Raw genomic sequence first — 8,624 nt, forward strand, 5'->3', positions numbered from 1 at the left:
GGAACACCCACAGACAGAACGCAGAGGCGTGAGTAATACAGCGCGTCCCCAAACACATAGGGAAAGCAGAGCGGGTGCCAAGCAATAGAACTTAACTCAGACCCCTCCACCCTGCCCGAGAAAGACTGGCAGGAGCAGGGGGGCAAGGAATTTAGAATCCTGTCCCTCCCCTCAACAGCCCCCTCCCTCAGGCCATTGACTGGAGATTGACAGGCAGGCAGACCCTAAGACTCAGCACCCTACCAGGGGAGGTGGAGTTGTCCCAGCTCCCAACCACCCACCAGGCTCCTCTCCTAGGCCACTGAAACTGGAGGGCTCTGGGACCCTGACATACAACAGCGGGTGGGGTGTGCGGGAGTCTAGGAGCCAGCATCTGTTCCCCCTCAATTCTTGAGCAGGGCATCCTCCAGCTGGGAATCCTGAGCAAGACAGCACCGAGGGGCCCCCCACAGTCACAGACCCTCTGACAAAGCAGTGGAAACTCAGCAGGGATCTGAAGGGCCAACCAGCAGCCAAGCTTACCTTCTGAGAATCAAAAAGGCGTGGCTCTGTCCTTGGAGCCATGTCCTCAGCTGGGAACCGCCCCTGGGAACAGAGGGGTATCCTGCTGGTCCTGCTGAGAGCGCCTGGAAACTCTCAAACCCCAGACTCTTGGCTGGGGACCTCCCCTGGAAGCAGCACAGGAAAACATCTGCCCATCACACTCAGACTGAAGCTCGGAGATCCATCCCATGGTCCACTGTGAGACCACTGGTTGGGCTAAGAGCTAGTCGTGCAGCAACACATAAGTTTTATTCTAATACTTTCCAAACTTTGTACTTAAATACGCTACCTACTTACCAACTTAGGTCAGTTATCCTTACGCTATACCTTTTCTTCATTAGGATAATATTCATACACTCTTACGTTAATCCCCTTGTACCTCCCCTGACCTCTCTCATTCTATTTGTCTATCTCTGGTTGTCTGTTCGTCTTTCAACCCTTATAATGCATGGATCTACACTTGATGGCTGTTGAGCAATACTGTATATCTGGGTGTTTAATTATTCTCTAGGCTCAGAGGGACTCAAAGACAATAGATTTTGGATTGAGAGGCTTATTGTTTTGGGTATAAATAGCTTATCAGTGGTTGTATTAGACTGGTCTGTAAGTGCAAAAAAAGAAAGAGTGATAACACCAATCAAAAATTGTGAACATCTAGTGTCTGCCAACTACAGAGGTCTAGGTTGGTTATATCTGAAAAACTATAATCGTGTTTAGTATTAATCTTGCTCCCATTTTCAAATGGGCAGAACAAGAAACTCAAGAAAAATGTCAAATCAAAAACAACATCCCCCACCCAATGTAAACAGACAATGGAACAGGCACTGGCAAACCTAGAGGAGAGTCTTCCAAGTGCTATACAAATGAAATTGATAAACATCATTAATGAAAAATGTGAAAATATAAAGAAAGAGATAAGGGAGGAAGCCGTAGTTGAACAGGAGGAAACCATAAACAAGGTGATAAGTGAAAAAGAAGAAGCCATAAAGGAGGCCATAATAAAAGTTTTTCAAAGAAAGATGAATGGATTCATAGAATCCACAAATAAAAAGGTGACCGAACTCCAGCAAATGTCCAAAGAAAATAAAGCTGATGAGCTAACCACTCAAATGGAAATCAAGGAGCTAACGAAATCCATACATGATCTAAAAGAAGTGATGCAAGGCATCAAAAATGAGCAATTAGAAGCAAGGGAGATGAAAAAATAACGTAGATAGCTTTGATAGCAGGTTAGACAATGCAGAGGAGAGAATTTCTGGGGCTGAAGACAATTTAGTTATTATAGAGAAAGAACAGAAAACGAGTCAATCCAAATCTAGGAAATATGAGAGAGCGCTTCAGGAGGTCCAAGATACAATTGGGAAGCCTAATTTAAGGCTAATTGGTATTGAGGAGGGTCTGGAGAAAGTGGTCAATGGTATTGGAAATATACTTCAGGGAATCATCTCAGAGAATTTCCCAAATATCCAGAAGGGCAGGCCCATCCAGATACAAGAACCTTTTAGAACCCCAAACAGAACTGACCAGAAAAGAACATCCCACTGCCACATTGTAATCTGAACTGGATCAATAGAAACCAAAGAAAGGATCCTAAAGGCAGCCAGGGAAAAGGGATCAATAACCTATAAAGGCAAACCAATCAGAATAACCCCAGATTTCTCAGCAGAGACCATGCAAGCAAGAAGTGACTGGAAGCATATATGTCACGCCCTTACGTCAAATAACTACCAACCAAGAGTACTGTACCCAGTTAAGCTCTCATTCATAACTGAGGGAACAATAAAAACATTCCATTCCAGAGAAAAGCTGCAACAATATGTAGCAACCAAACCATCACTACAGAGAATTCTCAAAGATGTTCTATACATAGAAAACCAAAATAAATGCAATACAGGGAAAGAAATGGCACCTAAACAGCATCCCATCTAAGGACCACAAGAACTATCAAGACACAGGCCCTAATAAAAGCTTTTAAAAATGGTAGGAACTAATAAATATCTCTCATTTCTAACTCTCAATATCAATGGACTTAACTCACCAATTAAACGGCATAGACTGTCTAGTCGGATCAAAACGCAAGAGCCATCGTTTTGCTGTCTTCAAGAGACACGTCTTACCCAAAAAAACAATCATCTTTTGAAAGTGAGAGGTTGGAATAGACTCTATCAAGCTAACGGCCCCCAAAAACAGGCAGGAGTTGCCATCCTCATATCAGATAAAATAGATTTCAAACTAAAATTAATAAGAAAAGACAAAAAAGGTGACTACATACTACTAAAGGGATCTTTCCTCCAGGAAGACATAACGATCCTAAATATTTACACACCTAATCCCGGAGCTCTGAACTTCATCAAGCAAACTTTACTTACACTGAAACCATACATAGATCGAAACGCAGTGATTGTTGGTGACTTTAACACACCACTCTCACCTATGGACAGAACAACAAGGCAAAAACTCAACAGAGAAACCTTAGCACTGAACAACTATATAGACCAACTAGATCTAACAGACATCTGCAGAATATTCCACCCAGCAACAACACAATATACATTTTTCTCAGCAGCACATGGAACATTTTCCAAAACAGATCACATCTTAGGCCATAAAACAAACCTGGACAGATTCAGAAACACTGAAATTATTCCCTGCACGCTACCAAATCACAAAGGCATCAAATTGGAACTGAACAAACATCTCCACCAACGAAAACCCTGTAACTCATGGATACTGAACAACACATTGTTGAATCACCAATGGGTCATCGAAGAGATCAGAACAGAAATCCAACAGTTTATGAAATTTAACAATAAGGAGCACACAAAATACCAACTCCTTTGGGACACAGCAAAGGCAGTACTCAGAGGAAAATTTATAGCTCTGAGTGCCTACAACAACAAGTTGGAAAAATTGCGAACCAACAAGTTAATGTCTCACCTTAAGCTCCTGGAAAAAGCAACAAACCAACCCTAATCCCAGTAGAAGAAAGCAAATTATTAAAATCAAAGCAGAATTAAATGATTTGGAATCCAAAAAAAAAGTATAGAAAGAATCAACAAAACAAGGAGTTGGTTCTTTGAAAGAATTAACAAAATTGACAAATCCTTAGCAAATCTTACCAAAAAAAGACGAGAGCATACCGAAATGAACAAAATCGCAGATGAAAATGGTAATATCACGACAGAAATTACCAAGATCCAGAATATCATGAGGGAATACTTCTCAAACCTTTACGCCAACAAATTTGAGAATCTAGAAGAAATGGATGAATTCCTAGCCAATATTAACATACACACACTGAACCAAGAAGAACTAACCCAACTAAACAGGCCTATTTCAAGCACTGAAATAGAAATGGCAATTAGAGAACTTCTACCTAAGAAAAGCCCAGGGCCAGATGGATTCACAGCTGAATTCTATAAGGTCTTCAAAGCAGAGCTCACACCAATACTCCTCAAGCTCTTCAACGAAACTGAAAATGAAGGTTCTTTACCAAACTCATTCTATGAAGCCAGTATAACACTCATCCCCAAACCAGACAGAGATTCATCAAAGAAAGAGAACTATAGACCTATTTCTTTGATGAAAATCGATGCAAAACTTCTCAACAAAATACTGGCCAACCATCTACAACAATACATCAAGAATATACACTATGATCAAACAGGATTCATCACAGGGAGGCAAAGTTGGTTCAGCATAGGCAAATCAATTAATATAATTCAACACATCAACAGGAGCAAGGATAAAAATCACATGGTTGTCTCAATAGATGCAGAAAAGGCATTTGACAAGATCCAACACCCCTTTATGTTAAAAGCTCTGGAGAAACTAGGAATCCATGGAACATTCCTCAATGTAATAAAGGCTGTGTATGACAAACCCACAGCTAGTATTATACTTAATGGCGAAAATCTAAAGCCATTCCCTCTAAAATCAGGAATGAGACAAGGATGCCCACTCTCTCCACTCCTCTTTAACATAGTATTAGAATTCCTAGCCAGTGCAATAAGGCAAGAAGCAAGCATAAAGGGGATCCAAGTAGGGAAAGAGGAAGTAAAACTATCCCTCTTTGCAGATGACATGATTCTGTATTTAAAGAATCCTATAGACTCTACTCCCAAGCTCCTTGAGCTGATTCAAAACTTTGGAAGGGTAGCAGGCTATAAAATTAACCCTCAAAAATCAACTGCATTCCTCTACGCCAACAGTGAGAGGAACAAGGCAATAATCAGGAAAGCAACTCCTTTCACAATAGCCTCAAAGAAAATAAAGTACCTAGGAATTAGCTTAACTAAGAATGTAAAGGACCTTTTTGATGAGAACTTTAAAACCCTAAAAAAGGAAATTAAAGCAGAAATAAGGAAATGGAAAAAACTCCCATGCTCCTGGATTGGAAGAATCAACATTGTGAAAATGACAATCTTGCCAAGGGCTATCTACAAATTCAATGCAATACCCATCAATATCCCAATGTCATTCTTTAAAGAAATAGAAGAGGCAATCCAAAATTTCATATGGAATAATAAAAGACCCCGTATTGCAAAAACACTTCTTAGCAGAAAGAACAGCGCTGGAGGAATTTCAATTCCAAGCTTTAGACTCTATTACAGGGCTATAATTATCAAAACAGCTTGGTACTGGCACATGAACAGGCCTGAAGACCAATGAAATAGAATTCAGGACCCAGATATTAAACCATAGAGCTATGGCCACCTAATCTTAGACAAGGGAGCCAAAAATTATAATGGAAGAAAGACTGCCTCTTCAACAAGTTGTGCTGGCAGAACTGGTTAAGCACCTGCAGAAAACTGAAGTTGGATCCTTCTTTGTCTCCCTGCACTAGAAGTAACTCCAAATGGATCAAAGACCTGGAGGTAAAAGCTGACACACTGAAACTTTACAAGAAGGAATAGGAGATACACTAGGCCTCCTTGGAACAGGTCGAAACTTTCTTAATAAGGACCAAGAATCACAACAAATCAGAGAAAAGCTGGATAAGTGGGACTGCTTTAAACTGCGGAGCTTTTGTATGGCAAACGACATAGCTAGTAAATTAATTAGGAAGCCTACAGAGTGGGAGAAGATCTTCACCAACCAAACAACGGACAAAGGCCTCATATCTAGAATATATCAACAACTCAAAAAATTGAATCACTCCAAAACTAATCTCCAAAGTAACAACCATCCCATTAAAAAAATGGGCCAAAGACTTAAAGAGAGTCTTCTCTGAAGAAGAAATAAAAATGGCCTATAGACACATGAAGAAATGCTCAACATCTCTGGTCATAAAAGAAATGAAAATCAAAACAACTCTAAGATTCCACCTCACTCTAGTTAGAATGGCCAGGATCAGGAAAACGAATAATAACAGATTCTGGAGGAGATGTGGCCAGGAGGGATCACTACTACACTGTTGGTGGGAGTGCAAACTCGTTCAACCACTATGGAAAGCAGTGTGGCAGTGCCTCAAAAGGCTAAACATAGAACTCCCCTATGACCCAGCAATTCCACTACTTGGCATTTACCCAACCACCCAGAAACAAGGACATACTAAACCCACTAGCACAACAATGTTCATTGCAGCACTATTCACCATAGCAAAGATATGGAACCAACCTAGATGTCCCTCAGCTGATGAGTGGATCAACAAGTTGTGGTATTTGTACACAATGGAATTCTATGCTGCTGTCAGAAAGAATGACATCGCCCCATTTGTTAGGAAATGGAAAGACTTAGAAAAAATCATATTAAGTGAAGTAAGCCAGACTCAAAGGAACTTAGGCTCAATGGTTTCCCTCATTTGTCATAATCAGTAGAAACCTTGGGCTCTACTAGCAGAGATCTGCAATAGAGCAAAACCTTGATACCTAAGGCTATATAGTATGAAGCTGATTGAAAGGACCTCCAGGATCTTGAAACAAAAGCCATATAACTAATTACTGTTGTCCTTAATGTACTATGTTATTTCTCATCTCCTTTGCTGTCCCTTTGGTATCTCATATTGTTACAGTATCTCACTTTGTTATCTGATATATTGAATTTATTTGTATTTGGTTATTTGAAATTTGATAGGGAAGGGGGGAAAACCAAGATGGGGGGGGTGGGTGGGAGGGTAATCGGTACCAAGACATGTGAAAGGGTATCAATGTATGTGAATTAATGCACCTTTTATCTAGCAAATATCATGTAACCCTTTCATTAATTACAATGAAAAATAAAATAAAAAAAGAAATATGAAAGAGAAGGGGGAAAACAAGATGAGAGGAGAGGGTGGGGGGAGGGAAATGGGGACAAAAACATGAGAAGGGGTAGCAATATTTGTGAAGTAGTATACCTTTTATCTGGCGAATGTAATGTAATCCTATTAATTACAATAAAAATATATTTAAAAAATAAAAATTTTATTGTCGGGGTTATGTATTGAGCAGTTACAGTTACATTCATCAGGTAGTGGGTACACTACTATTAAATATTGATACCCCTCCCCATGTTTTTTTCCCAGTTTCTCTCCCCTCCCCCATTCTCAGTCATCTTTTTCCCCTTCTCTTCCTTATTTCAAATAAACAAATAAATGCATATACAATATACCAGGTACCAAAGTCAGATTCAGTGACAAAAAAATATAAGAAACAAAAAAGGAAAGAGGAGAGAGAAAGAGAGAGAGAGACAGAGAGAGAAACAGAAATAGAGAGAGAGAAAGAGAGAAGAAGAAGAAGAAGAAGAAGAGGAAGAAGAAGAAGAAGAAGAAGAAGAAGAAGAAGAAGAAGAAGAAGAAGAAGAAGAAGAAGAAGAAGAAGAGGAAGAGGAAGAGGAAGAGGAAGAGGAAGAGGAAGAAGCAGAGGAAGAAGCAGAGGAAGAAGCAGAGGAAGAAGCAGAGGAAGAAGAGGAAGAAGAGGAGGAAGAAGAGGAGGAAGAAGAAGAAGAAGAAGAAGAAGCAGAAGAAGCAGAAGAAGCAGAAGAAGCAGAAGAAGCAGAAGAAGCAGAAGAAGAAGAAGAAGAAGAAGAAGAAGAAGAAGAAGAAGAAGAAGAAGAAGAAGAAGAAGAAGAAGAAAAGAAGAGGAAGAAATAACCTCCTCACAAAGTAATTGAGAGCAACAAACACAAAAATAAAGCTATCGTTTCCATATCTTGGAGTTCATTTTGCTTATCCTTATCCTATATGGCCATATTCACATAGCTATTGAACTATTGTGATTTGCTGCTAGGACTATCCTAGACATATTGCAAATGAGCGATACATGGAGCCTGTGCTTCGTTGGGTCTGGCTTACTTCACTTAATATGATTTTTTCCCCAGGCTTTCCACTTCCTTATGAATGGAACTATGTCATCATTCTTTCTTATGGCAACTTAGAATTGCATTGGATATAAATTACCACATCTGGGCCAGAAGCATAACCTAATGGTAGAGTGCTTGCCTGGCATGCACAAAGCCCTAGGTTTGATTCCCGGGGTACCACAAAATACAGAAAAAGCAAAAGTGGTGGGTGGCTCAAACGGCAGAGCACTATCTTTTGGCAGAAAGTGTGTCCAAGGACAGTGCCCAGACCCTGCGATGAAGTCCCAGGACTGGCAAGCAAAAAAAAATTACCACATTTTCTTGATAAAATATGGAATGCTTTATGAATTTGTGTATCATCCTTGCACAGAAGCCATGCTAATCTCTGTATCACTCTAATTATATTATATGTGCTGCCAAAGAGAGCACTCTGTCCCTCTTATTTGTAGTCATATGACTTCAATGAGTTCATTTTACTTTTGTCACCTTCACTCTCCTCTTTTAGAAAGCAAATGAGGAAATGAATTTAAATGCTGTTTATAAAAACTAGAGAAAAGTTTAAATTTTTATTCTGCAGGTGGAATGGGGTTCTAGTGAAATGGGTGGACAAATAAAGAAGAGAAGAGGAAAAGAATATAGCAAAAAGATAATCTAATGAATATTCTCCAAAATTAAGAAGACTGAAAAAAAAGAAGAGTGAGGGAAAGGAATGGATAGGGGAGAGATGGGTGAGAGTGATTAAAGGAATCACACTGATCTCACATTTTTTATCATATGGAGTTGAATATTACATACCCTTT

At 39.7% G+C, this 8,624-nt stretch overlaps 1 non-coding gene across 1 annotated transcript; it reads right to left on the reverse strand.

The window, feature by feature from the left end:
- Window positions 1-8,149: 8,149 nt before the first annotated feature.
- LOC150064156 (U6 spliceosomal RNA) lies at window positions 8,150-8,253 on the reverse strand. The gene has a single exon (XR_016535359.1). It is a non-coding gene; the product is annotated as a U6 spliceosomal RNA (small nuclear RNA).
- Between the last annotated feature and the right edge of the window lie 371 nt (window positions 8,254-8,624).

Source organism: Megascapheus bottae, chromosome 4 (genome assembly GCF_031878675.1).
Source record: "Megascapheus bottae isolate mThoBot1 chromosome 4, mThoBot2.hap1, whole genome shotgun sequence".
Lineage (NCBI taxonomy): Eukaryota > Metazoa > Chordata > Mammalia > Rodentia > Geomyidae > Megascapheus > Megascapheus bottae.